At 44.4% G+C, this 13,104-nt stretch overlaps 1 protein-coding gene across 2 annotated transcripts in view; it reads left to right on the top strand.

Annotated features, from left to right (window-relative positions):
* The first annotated feature begins 1,036 nt into the window (after nucleotides 1-1,036).
* Nucleotides 1,037-13,104, top strand: part of Slc7a14 (solute carrier family 7 member 14) — a 102,528-nt gene continuing 90,460 nt past the window's right edge. The window contains exon 1 of one of the 2 annotated variants that reach the window (XM_029474776.1): nucleotides 1,037-1,107. The gene's annotated coding sequence lies outside the window, so the exon portion shown is untranslated. Of the gene's footprint in view, nucleotides 1,108-1,259; nucleotides 1,425-13,104 lie in introns of those variants that run through there. The other variant, XM_021158661.2, reaches the window with a different exon arrangement.

Here is a 13,104-nt window from a genome sequence, read left to right as displayed (position 1 = left end):
TAACTTTTATTTCTCATAGAAGAGGTTTACATGGCATCAGCTCCCATATATTTAAGGGCTTTGGCAAGGGTCTAAGAATTTATGAAGGTACCTTGCTTTAAACCAGTCTACTCAATGTATGTTAAATAACTGATTCACTTAATGAGGTCAGATGAGCAATATCTAGTCTCTATCTTGTTTGTTTGTGATGGATCTTGCAATGTAGCCCTAGCTGGTCTGGAACCTGCTATGTAGGTAAAGCTGGCTTTGAATTCGCAGAAATCCTTCTGCCTCTATCTCCCAAATGCTGGGATTAAATGTGCATGTCACCACACCTAGCTAGTCTAAAGCATTTTAAGATAGAGACGTTTCTAGGACAGTCACCTTTAAGGAACCAGTGTAAAATAGAAGCTGTATGTCTCTCCTCTGTCCACTTAGCCTGAATAACTCTCTAACCTGACCTCATGGAAGACTCCTTCCCTGTTCTAAAATATATCTCCATTCCACTAACACATACATAACATGCTTCTTGCTTTCAGAAATGTATTATTATTTTAATAGAGGCAGGAGAAAGACCCTCACTTACTGATCTCTGCGTGTATCTAGCACTGAGTTAGGCAACTTCAAGAGCATGTCAACTCTCTCTACAGTCCTAGGAGATGTTCATCTCACAAACAAAGGAAGAAAAAGCAAGACGTTAAATGCTACAAGGTCATAGATTGAAAATCCTTGTAGATCTTCAGAAACCTCAAATCCATGAAATGTTGTGGACTCTAAACTAAGCTTGATCTATTTGAGCTTTTGGTCTTGTCTTCTTTGAGAGCTGAGAGAGAGACTAACCTCCTCATCCCTTGTTTTCAGTGACAGTGAGGTGGAGGGGGAAAAGTTAAGAGTACCAAGACCTCCTCAAGGAGGTGTTGGGGGGGAGCTTCCAGCGAGCAGGAAGCAGGCCTGGCTGGGTAGCTGAATCCAGGAGAGGTGGAGCTGTTGGCAGAAGCCAGCCCAAACATTACAGCGACACTGCAGAGTCCTACCCCACCCTGCCTTCCCAGGGCATAGAACTGCCCGGGCTCCTCTGCTCCAAGCGCCAGAAAGTACCGGAGGCTGGAGGCCGCACCTGGAAGGCGGGTGAGGTGTAGTGAGTGACAGACCCGGGGGGGGGGGGGGGGGGGGGGGGTGGCAGCGGGAGTGGTGCTAGGACTCGGTAATGGAAAGGGCTGGGTTAGCCACGTGATTACAAGGAGGCGGAGATAGGCAAGCTGGAGAGCAGACTGGCAGGCGCGGGAGGGGTGCGGAGGGGTTTCAATCTGAATAATTGAAGAGCGATTCAGCAGCGTCCGCTGCCTCCTGCCTTCCTTTATCACTACCACCGCCCCCATCTCAGCTGTAAGTGCAGACCGCCGGACATTAGCATCCAGTCCAGGCCATCACCTCCAACCCCTCTGGTGAGTGGATGCCCCCTTCACCACAGTCTGTGCCCCCAGCGCGGCCCCGGGCTTCCCAGCTGGACCCCGGGAGACTAAGATGAACCAGGGAGCCCCAGACACCCGCAGGGAGGAAGCGGGAACATGGCGCGGAGGTTGAGGGCGACCTACTGGAAGGGGATCTCTGGAAAAACCAAGGAGCGAGGTCAGGGTCGCGCGGGCTCCCGCTGGGAATGGGTCCCCCTGTAGCATCCGCGATGAGGGGACTCGCGGGAGCGGGCAGGCGGAGCGCGGGCTGGCGCAACCTCCGCCGCGGCGGGAGCGAGAGGCTAAGATGCTGGGAATGACAGTGTGGGCCTCCCGGGTCTCCGCAGTCGCGGGGCCCATCCTGTCCTCCAAGCCTATCCACGCACCTGACCGGGGCAACTGGGCTCTTGGCCTGGGATTGAGCCCTTGGGAAAAGGAGAGGTGTTTTCCGGGCCGCAGTCCCAGAGGAAGGCGGGGATATGAATCTGTCCTTTTACCAGAGCAAAACTCTTCAAAGGGACTCCAGTGAAGCCCTGCGCCCCGACTAGGCTGGTGCGCCACGAGGACCATCTGTCCCCGGCCAAGCGGGAGACCGTGCAGTGAGGAGGATGTGACGGGAGAGCTATCTGGGCAGGTTCCTGCCCCGAGCCCGCGGCTCTCGAGAAGGCTCTCGCACGCACTGCTTCGCCTCTTTGGGGCCTTTTTCCCAGCCCCAAAACACATCTCAGTTTCCCACAAATTCTGAGGGCCAGAGTAGGGTGGCGTGGCCCCGAGCCTTCTGTTTCCACTGAGTCACCCCTCCTCCCCCGCCAAGTGTGCATTTTACATCATGATCAAACTGTAAGGTAGAAGCTGTCAAATGACTGACAGAAGAAAGATGAGGGAAGGTGGAAGCAGCACAGGCTGTCGTCTCTTCTTGATAGTGATTCCGCTACGTGTGCGAAACTCGGTTCATTGAGAGGCTCAAAGGATGTTCGCCTGCGTGGCAGAGGCAGTAACTGGCCAGAGTAACCAAGGGTTTCAGGGATAATCTGCCTCTCCGGAGTCCCAGAGAGAGCTGGGGACAGGTTGAAGAGCTGGCTAGAGTTGGGATGTTGTGTCGCTGTCCTGGGTGCTGAAAGTTGTCTGCTGCGCGGTAAATACCTGGGGACTGGTGGGATCCACTGGCTGGTCAGCTTTCCCTGCAGTTGAGATCTAACACCTAAAGGGCATTGTCTCATGTTTATCAAGAAAACAAGAGAGTATCCTTTGCTTTCCCAGTTCTCTGCTTCCCCAGACTTTCGTTGGAGGTTCCCAGCATGTCTGGGTAGAAAAACAAGGGGGCCCTGTCATTCCAGGATGTGGCTTGATAACTCTGGATGATGCCCTCGTTCTGCCTGTTCCAAGTCTTCCGGTTCATAAAGTGTTGAAAAAGCAGTTAGGGATGCTGTCCTGATAAACATTTCTGTAGCTTTTAGGAACCAGAGAACTCTAAGGCTACAGAAACATAAGTGGATTAATTAAAAGGGAGATGGATTCATGCTTGCTTTGGGTTATGACTCTCCTCTGTATGCTTCTGTCACCACCGCGTATTTTTCTCATCCTCCAACACAAATTTTAATACACTCTAGGTTTATTTCTTTAGTGTTCCATGGGTAGGATGAAGAATGGGGTGGGGCAATGGGAATGGGGGCGGGGAGAGACTATTTACTGAGCATCTATACTCTGCTAGACAATGCCATCTAGTTTAAACCTCACAACAATGGTTAACCATATATAACACAGATGGAAAATCTACAGTTGGGGATCTTGACTCAGAGTTTGCGTTCACACTGTATACTGCTCAGCTCCCATGTCCAAGTCACTTATATGATCTTGCTCATGAATGTAACTTTCAACAGCTGTGATGAGAAGCAGGGATATAGTAATCGACAAAAGGAGGGCTGCATTCTCCTTCACACACTCCGTTATCTCTCTAGTCATTTCTTCTTTAATCTGCTCACCCACCCACTGTCACTCACCCCCACCCTGCCAACTGTCTTGTGCTTGCCACAACTGTTCACACAACTTGAGCGCCAGTTTTACAGAAACAGGTTGGAAGCTAAACCAGCAGGCTTTCCTGGAAGGACAAGAATGGGAAGAGTGAAACAGTGAGCCTGGAAACCCAGATATGCCTTCATTTTAGATTCGTGCTGTTGTAATGGTGGTGAACATGTGTTTGGCAACGTTGTTTTACAGAAAGCAAACTGTGGGAACTCAGGACTCCCATTCTTCCCAGTCACTTAATTGAAGTTAGTATCTTAATCCTACAAATACTTTCCAGAGCCAGCACCCTTCTCACTCACCCACAGGGCCTGAACTATTTACCCACAGTGCCTTTTTGGTCACCTTTCACAGATAATCATGATAAAGCACAAATGTCTAACATGCAGATAGTCAGTCCCCTTAGCTATTTCCCCCATCTTTTTCCTCTTCTGGTTCCACTCCAGTACCGTCTTCCTCAGTGTCCCTGAAACACATAACCAATCTTCAGGGATGTTTCCCATGAAGCAGTTCACAAACAGGGATGATGGTGTGGCTGTCTCCACCATTCCCTTGGTACCTATACTTTCTCTGACTCAGTCCAACGACACAATTTCCCTCAAACTGATGATGCTAAGCAGTTCTCCATGCTTCAGATGGAAGGCTCTAAAATAATCTAGGAAGAAATACAAATCACTAAATAGTGCCAGCGTTTATAAAATGCTCTCCACAGGTTAGTCATGATGCTAAGTCCTTTCATCTATCATTTCTTGGGGTCTCCCCAATTCTCTCAAGTACAGAGCTTCATCAGAGACTGTCCTGAGATGGTCAGCCATCCTAGCAGACTCTGACAGCTCATTCACTTCTCTATGCTTCTTTTAACAGCCTGTAGTAAAATCTCATCTTCATTCTTTGGATTCCTGTAGCCCTGGTGAGTAGACATTTTTACACTGAATTGATGGTGCTGTCTTGCTCCGAATCTTAGTTTAGAAATTCAAATTCAATCCAAATGGCACTGAAACGCAAATGGATCTTCCGTCTTCCATTTGTTAGTACTTCCTCAGAGATCCCCAGATGTCTTCTTGTTGTTATTGCCAACAATTTGCTTCAGCCCCTCCCTCCTTAATGCCCAGTTAAGGCATAACTCATATTAAGTTCACATTAAATAGCCCCACAAGCCTAAAGATGCTACTGATGGGGTGTTCTGGGCCCTATGAGCCATAATCTTAAACCATATAGTACCTCTCTGTCCAGTACGGTAGTCAAGAGCTACATAGACCCACTTAAAATCAAACTGTAACTAAAATGTTTAGAAGTAAGTCAGTATCTCATATTTTGAGTGCTCAATAACCATAGGTGACAAGTGATTATCTTGTCAGAAGATTTGTTAGACAACACCACTTTAGAAAGTGCTAAAAAAAAAATCTCACAGCAACAAAGAACTAGGCATTGAGACAAATTAAGGATTCAAGACTCCTTTGGGGGCTGGTGAGATGGCTCAGTGGGTAAGAGCACCCGACTGCTCTTCTGAAGGTTCAGAGTTCAAATCCCAGCAGCCACATGGTGGCTCACAACCATCCGTAACAAGATCTGACTCCCTCTTCTGGAGTGTCTGAAGACAGCTACAATGTACTTACATATAATAAATAAATAAATCTTTAAAAAAAAAAAGACCCCTTTGAAGCTTCTTCCCAGAAAGGAGAAAAGAATACTTGTGCCCACAGATGGGCAGGGTAGTCCAGCCAGCCAGGAGCTCTGTATCAGCTTTGAGGAGCTGGCAGCCTCAGGAATCTGCTTCCTATAAACTCTATACATGAGGTGGTGGCTTGGTTTGGTTTGGTTTGGTTTGGTTTGGTTTGGTTTGGTTTGGTTTCCTGGCTTCCAATCTAGAGGTAACCTTACTCTTGTCCAGAGTTCAAATACACATAGTAATGAGCGTCTCTCTTATCTTAGTAATCACACTGTGATAAGCAGGGGAGAAATAGATGGCTTGAACCAGGAGTATGTGTGCCAGTTGGTGCCATTACACACCCCACCTAGACTCCCTTCTCATCTGTAAAACACACATGGGATTGCACAGCTGCCCCAGACAGGTGGGAGGACTGAAGACAGCTGGATGAGAGTACTTTTAAGGAGTGTGGTTGAACACAATTGTTGATCATTACTTACAGATATGATATAGCCTATGCCCAAACAAGGCAGTCCAGCTGGAATGGCTTCTGCATGTATTTTAAATCTTTGATAAGAATACATTTTGTCTGTATTTTCATTTTCATGTTGAATTTAAATTTTTGATTGTTAAAATTTCTCATTGGTTAGGGTCTATTAATAGAAACCGTGCACCGTTTATAGCTTAGTTTATTTGAACCTGAATATTTCCCTCTCAGAAAAAAAAAAAGTCATTAACTAAAGGTTCTTAGTGTCTCAAAAGAGAACTGCTGTGATGTTAGAGATGCAGAAATTTAAAAAGTGTGTTATGGGTTTTCCTCAGTGCAGACGGTGAGAGGGATTAATTTAAAAGAAATGTCTTATTACTAATGAAGTGAGTGCCAACCCATCTCATAAGTGAGTGTGAACAAAAATAACCCTATCTCATGCATTGATTAAGCCAAAAGAAAGGTACAAATCTATTACCTCAACTGAATTCTTGAGGCTGCTCTGCATTAAGTATTCTGGCCTTAAATAGGAGCATTTGTAGTGTGGACTCCCAAGCCTGGAGTCTATCCCTGTACCTTGTTTGATGCTATTCATGCCTCAAGTAGGAGTACTTTCATATGCAGCCATGGCTTGTTGCACATTTGTTTCTTAGCCATTCTCCTCTTTTAACATTAGGCCAACACAGGGCTCAGATACTGGACAAGATAACCCTGCAAATGAAATTCCACCAGCAGATGAGTTCTTTCTTTAAAAACATAGGATACTAATTCTTTGAGAATTTCACATATGAATGCCACGTACTTGATCATATTTACCTCCCTCCCCACACTCTTCCCCTCAACGCTTCTCAAAGATCTACCCAACACCCTACTCCTCCCGAGTTTAACTCTTGGTTGTATTTGTTGCAGCTGTTGTTCATCTTGAAGACTTGGGGAAGTCCTTATGCTGCTCTGTTTATCAGCAGAGCCCCTAAGAAATCAAAATGAGAAGGCCTAAAAGGAATCAGACTCCTGGCAAGGCATTTTCCTTCTCAGCCATTTCAGCATGACAGGGAGATGGGTGGTGACTTGCAAGACGCACTGCCAGGGAGGCAGATCAGACACTCTTGGGTGGCAGCCAAGCGTGCCATTCTCAGGCCTTCCTTACATGAAACTGCATTACTAAAGGAGAGATTATATTCTGAGAGGCAGATGACCCTGACCTAGTAAATCATCTTAGTTTCAATAATCAGCATCTTCAGTTGAAAGTCAATTATTTGCATAGCACAAATTGTTTGTTCTGTGGATGGGCCTAGGTTTTCAAAAAGCAGAAATGCTGTTACCCTGAGCTGAAAAGAGCTCAGTATTCCGTGTTTGTTAATTAATGGAATTCTCTGACTTTATATTGAAGGAACAAAGAATTGATAATTTAGTTCTGTAGCTGGCCTATAGAGCATCCAATCATCCAATTAGTCAATAGTGTAATTGAAAGTGGTCTCATCCTGGCACAAAAACATGGTGGCAAGGGTGCTTGAAATCTTACAGCCTGGCACAGGGACACTCAAAGAGAATATGCTGAATTCAGGGATATTTATATGCTTACTGGCCATACACTCAGCTAGCCAACCCTTTCTCAAGAAATGAATATTTGGGGCTACAGAGATGGCTCTGTGGTTAAGGGCACTTGCTCTTGGCGAGGACCTAAGCCTTATTTACAGCACAAATTGGTGGCTCACAACCATCCTTAACTCTAGTTCCAAGGAATGCAACTGCCTTTTTTGACCTCTGCAGGAACACACATGGTACACAGACATACGGGTAGGGAAAACATTCATATGCATAAAATAAAATTACTTTAAAGGAAGAAATGAATATTTCCGAGGCCAGAGAGAAGGCTCAGTGAATAAGTAAAGTATTTGCTATGCAAGCACGAAAGACAAAATCTGGATTCTGAGAACCCATATGGAAGCCAAGCATGGTGGCATTTGCCTGCCACCCCAGAGCTGAGAGAGAGGGTTAAAGAGAGATCCCCAGAGCTTGCTGACCAGTGAATCTGACTGATCAGTGAATTCCAAGTTCAGTAGAGAGCAAGAGAGCAAGATACCCCACATCAACCTGGCCTCTACCCATGTGTGCACCCTCATGCACACATGCACATGCATTCATCAACACACACAGAGAGAGAGAGAGAGAGAGAGAGAGAGAGAGAGAGAGAGAGAGAGAGAGAGGATAACAAAAGTGGATGTTTTCATGATGCAAGCTTTTAACAAATAAAACAAGACACACACATAGAACACCACATTTTACTCTGATATTCTCAGTGCCTCAGTGAGTCACAGAAGGTAATACTAGCCAACAAAGTCTGCTCCTAAGAGTTATGTCATGCTGACACCATCAAAGGACAGGTGATATGTCAGCCGCGCTGGGTCTTGGATTTTATTGTGTGGAGGCAGCTCCATAAGCACTAAGCTTAGATTGAGTTGTGTGTCTTTTTCTACTTTTCTGTCATTTTCCACTTTAACTTGTCATTTCCTTGACAGCATTTGGTCAGCTTTCATGGTAGTGACAGGAATTGCTATTGTTATGAATTCAGAAGAAGCACAATGTAGCATGAAAGCAAATACATTAATTACCGGAGAGCCCTAGGGTCTGATGGCTTGCAGACGGGAATCCTTTCCCCGGAATAACCAGGTCTGCATTTAAGGGTGTTTACTGGGGAAAAATGGAGGGAGAGAAAGAGGGGGGTGGTAATCATTCTAGTCCAACTCATCAATAAACAAATGCTTAGAATTAATTGATTCTTGTTTGTCAAAGGCAAAATATTCCTACCCAGTAAACCAACTAACAAATGAGCAGGCTGATCTCCACACCCTTGCATTGTTTGAAAATTTTTCCCCTTTGTTTATTCTGTTTTATCAGTAAGTAAAAAAAACAACTGGACATTCTTCAGATAAAATGGTCTTCCTAATTTGTCTGCACTGATTGTTTATTAGAGATTTAGTCTCTAACAAATTACTGTTATACTGCTATTTTGTAACCACCATATAATCTAGCTGTCTTATGCCCACAGAGATCTAAGCTAAGCTTAGTCATTCAAATTAATGGCACAGGCTCCTTTCTCTCCACCCACTAAACTTCATGCATCTTTCCATGACTCATGAGAACTCCTTTAGGTCCTTCTACTAAACGTTTACCAAAGTACAAAGTGGAAGGACTGGATTCTACTCTCTTCCTCTTTGTTAATTTGGGATGTGAAATGCTCTGTGAGTCTGAACATCTGGTTTCCTTCTCAACTTCAAAGTGTACTGGCTATAAAATTTGAGCAATCACTTAACTTCTACAAGAGCTTAGCTTCTTTATCTTCTGGGGAAATGGTTCAGTCATGGGCAAGCGTGAAGCCTTGAGTAAGTAGAGGGTAGTGACATGCACTGGTAACCCCGGTGCTGGGGAGTCAGAGACATGCAGACTGAGCCCTGGAGCTCACTAACCAGCCATCCCAGCCAAATCATCAAGTCAGATGAAAACCAGAGACTATCTGAGAAAATAGGGTCAAGAGGGACTGAGGAAACCACCTTGGGTTTGATCTTTGGCCTACACACACAAACACGAACATCCACACACACACACAACCCACATACTCACACACACATACTCACACATACCCACACACTCACACACATATACTCACACATACCCACACACACAAACACACACACACAAAGATCATAGAATCTGCCCTCTCATCTTACCAAAAAGGCCAATGAGATCAGCTGTTACAGCTCCTTATAGTCTACAAAATCTTTATAAATAAAAAGATGTGTTTTCTATCTTTTCCAATGATCCCTGAACTAGGATCATCAATTAAATCAATGACATTAGAGTTGAGAACATCTTAGATGGAACTTGCTAGTCCAGAAAGTTGTGCTCATGTGGGAGGCTTTCTGATGTTTTCTAAAGCCAACAGTTTTCAGCCTGGGCAATGTCTCCTTACTAGCAGGCATTTTTCATTTTCATGGATACTGTCTTAGTCACTATTCTATTGCTGTGAAGAGACACCATGACCATGGGGACTCCTATGAGAGAAAGCATTTCATTGGCAGATGGCTTACAATTTCAGAGGTCTAGTCCATTATCATCATGGTGACATGCAGGCAGGCATGGTGTTGGAGAAGTAGTGAAGAGCTATCCAGAGAGGCAGAGAGAGAGAGAGAGACAGACAGAGAGACAAATAGACAGATAGAGAGGCAGAGGGAGAGAGAGAGAGACAGATAGACAGATAGAGAGACAGACAGAGACAGAGAGAAAGAGAAAGATAGACAGACAGACTGAAAAACACAGAGACAGACAGACAGGCAGGCAGGCAGGCAGACAGACAGACAGACTGGCATGAGTTTTTGAAACCTCAAAGCCCACTCCCAACAACAAACTTCCTCCAACAAGGACACACCTCCTAATCTTTTTCAAATAGTGCCACTCCCCAGTGACTAAGTATTCAAATATATGAGCCTATGAGGGTTGTTCTTATCTAAATCACCACAGACACTGGGGAGAGAGAATATACCAAGTAGAGCACACTGCACAAAACAAGCCTTCAAAGTAAGACTTGTTTCATGCAAATGCTAGACACGCTCTCTTCTTCTGACACTGTTCTAAGCTGTGTGGTGCTCTTGGTCCCTAATCATCAATTAGAGAGAATTTACTCTTGGTCTCCTCCCTGAGATGAAATATACCTTGTATGAGATATAAAACAACTCAGAAGCTTTACCAGGTTCCTAAGGACTTTATTAAGAAGCCTTAAAAAAAAACTGAGTCAGAAATCAGTGTTTTAAAATCATCCTTAAGACCACCAATCATGACACCTTGAGTTAAGGGACCCACATTATGAAAGGGGAGAACTGACTTCTAAAAGTTGTCCTCTGGAGTCTACACACACAGCATTATGTGTGTGAACTTGCACATACCTGAGTGCATATGTTGATCTCTCTCTCTCTCTCTCTCTCTCTCTCTCTCTCTCTCTCTCTCTCTCTCTCTCTCTCTTGCATGAGCACGCACACTCACACACACACACACACTAATAAATGTAACAGACATTTTATTTTTAAAGAAATAACAAACAAGTTCTAAAAGCTTCTACAATCTCAGTTGAGTCAGAATACTAATAAGTTAGCATGATGTGAAGCCTAAATTGAAGATTTGGATTTAGGACCCAAAACAGTAGGTCATGTTTCTGAACAATGTCTTCCTTAAAGTTTATTGGTTTATGGCTTTTCTTTATGATACATGGAGTTAGTTAGAAACCAAACCTTAGACCCCTTCTGCGCAAATACCAGTAGCAGTCTGACAATGGGAGGAGCGTAAACCTTGGCAGGTGTACATACAGCACCCCATATGCTATAACATGCTGTGAAGGAATGTCTGGAGAGATCGGAGATTCTCAGGTGGATAAGTGAGGAAGGACGAGGGCTTCTGAGGAAATGCAAACTACAGAAATGCTAGCTATGCAAACAGCAATGGCACATAGAGGGCTGAGGTGCAGCCCTGGGAACGATAGAAGTCTAGAGAGACTTGACTGCAGTTAGGGAGGGGGCTGTTCCTGTAGCCTGCAGATTATTCTTTGAACAGAGTTTTCTATAAGTGTTTTAGGCACACCACTGGAGCCAAGTCTAGTCTGTAGTCTGTGGCAGACACCAGAGTCAGAAGCTAACCTTAGAAGTAGAAGGTATTTCAGAAATCATCTCAGCCATCTCCTTTCCAGATTTACAGCTATAAATTATTAAACCTCAGAGATACTGAGTTGTCCAGGGTCAGCCTCAAGTTTGCTCCAGTGTTCAGAAACCACACTCATCACCTGAGCACAGTCCAGTGACACAGAGAGTGATTTTAAACACCAAAGAGACTCTATGTTTTCTGTTGCTTACTATTAGGAAAAAATTCTTTCCCTACAGTCTGGCACAGATCAAGTCTCTGGCTGTGCCCACATGAGAGCATCCTCTTCAGAAGTGCTAAGAAAAGGTACACCAGCATGCTAGCATGCTTCTCTGCCCCGACCTCACGTGTCTCCCCTTGCCTCCTCACTTCAGACTGACAGGGATTATAGAGGCATAGCCTGAATAGAAGGCATCGTAATCTCCAGTGATTCTGTCTGTGTTTTCATATCTGTGCTTGCATATCGATGACCACAACCCATTTTCTAGATGAGTGAGCCTTCAGAAAGATGAAGCAGCCTGTGCCCAAACACATCCGATGCAGAACTGCAGATGCCAGAGCTCTGGTGAGATCTGTGGCACAGCTCAGCTCCTCACCCATCAACATAATTCTAATAATTTGTCCAAGCTTATAGGCTAAGATTTCTTGTCACAGCCAAATCAATCTGTGACTATTTGGGATTCCGAGGTCATCTGTTTCTTACTCCTCCTTTCTTTTCTTGCTATTTTTCTTTCACCTTTAAGACAGCACACATCTGGCACAAATTATCTAAGCTAAGGAACTCACTTTATAAGAATAAGAACCAAGACCCAGAGAAGGAAAGCCACCTGTCCACGTCTGCATAGGTAGAGCAGGATTACAGTTAGAATCCTACTCTGCTAGGATAAGCACATTTCCCTCCATAACTAACTGCTTTTGCCCAGGGAGAGTCTCAAAGCTCCTTCCCTCTCCTTACCCAGCCCTCCCAAAGTGAATGTAGATACCTGTCTACAAGGTGTCCACTGGTTCATATCAAAACCTTCTCAGAAGTTTCTATAGCTTCCACTCCACCATTAAATACCAGTTCATACATTCCATAAAGAAGCCACCTAGGAAAAAGCTTAGAAAGCTTTCTGGTGCAGGAAATGCATAGGACTAAGGTCATTATTCTAGCAATGAATACCACAGCAGAACAATAAACACAAAGAGACAGAGGCCAGGATCCCTGCGAATCCTGCAAAGTTCATCCACTGTTCAAGGTAAGGTTATTAGAGATCAAAAGCTAGGTGATAAGAGTAGCATGCAGTGACCAAGAAAGAGAAACAATACAACTCCATAGTCTTCTCTTCCTTGGAAACAAGGTATTTTACCTGAGTTGACCAGGATAATGCATTTCATATTATAGGTACAAATTTATGTTGATAAAAGTTTTCTGACCTGTGGCACTAATACTTTGTGTATACATTACTTCCGGGGAACCATTTAACTGTAAAACTTAGATGGTGTTTCAATAAAGATTGCACTGAAAAGAAGTCAGATCATTGTCATGAACATTTGCAATTGAAGATGTGTGGAGAGAGGGGTACACTGTGGGACACACTGTGACACACTGCAACTTCCCTGACAGGTGTTTTCTATGCTTTGTTTTGTTTATTTTTGGTTGTTTGCTGGTTTGTTTTGTGTAGGGAGGGAGGTGGCAAGGCAGAGAGTGGGTATGAGGAGATGAGGAGATGAGTGGGACTGCGGTGTGTGATGTGAAACTCAAAAGAATCAATAAAGGTTAAAAAAGAAAACAGAAGAGAAGAAAAGTCAAGGAGAGAAGTAAGAAAAAATAGGTTGTGAGACAGGGCTTT

The sequence above is a fragment of the Mus caroli genome, chromosome 3 (assembly GCF_900094665.2).
Source record: "Mus caroli chromosome 3, CAROLI_EIJ_v1.1, whole genome shotgun sequence".
Taxonomy (NCBI): domain Eukaryota; kingdom Metazoa; phylum Chordata; class Mammalia; order Rodentia; family Muridae; genus Mus; species Mus caroli.
Note: the sequence above shows the minus strand (reverse complement) of the source record. Positions and strands in the feature narration are given on the sequence as shown.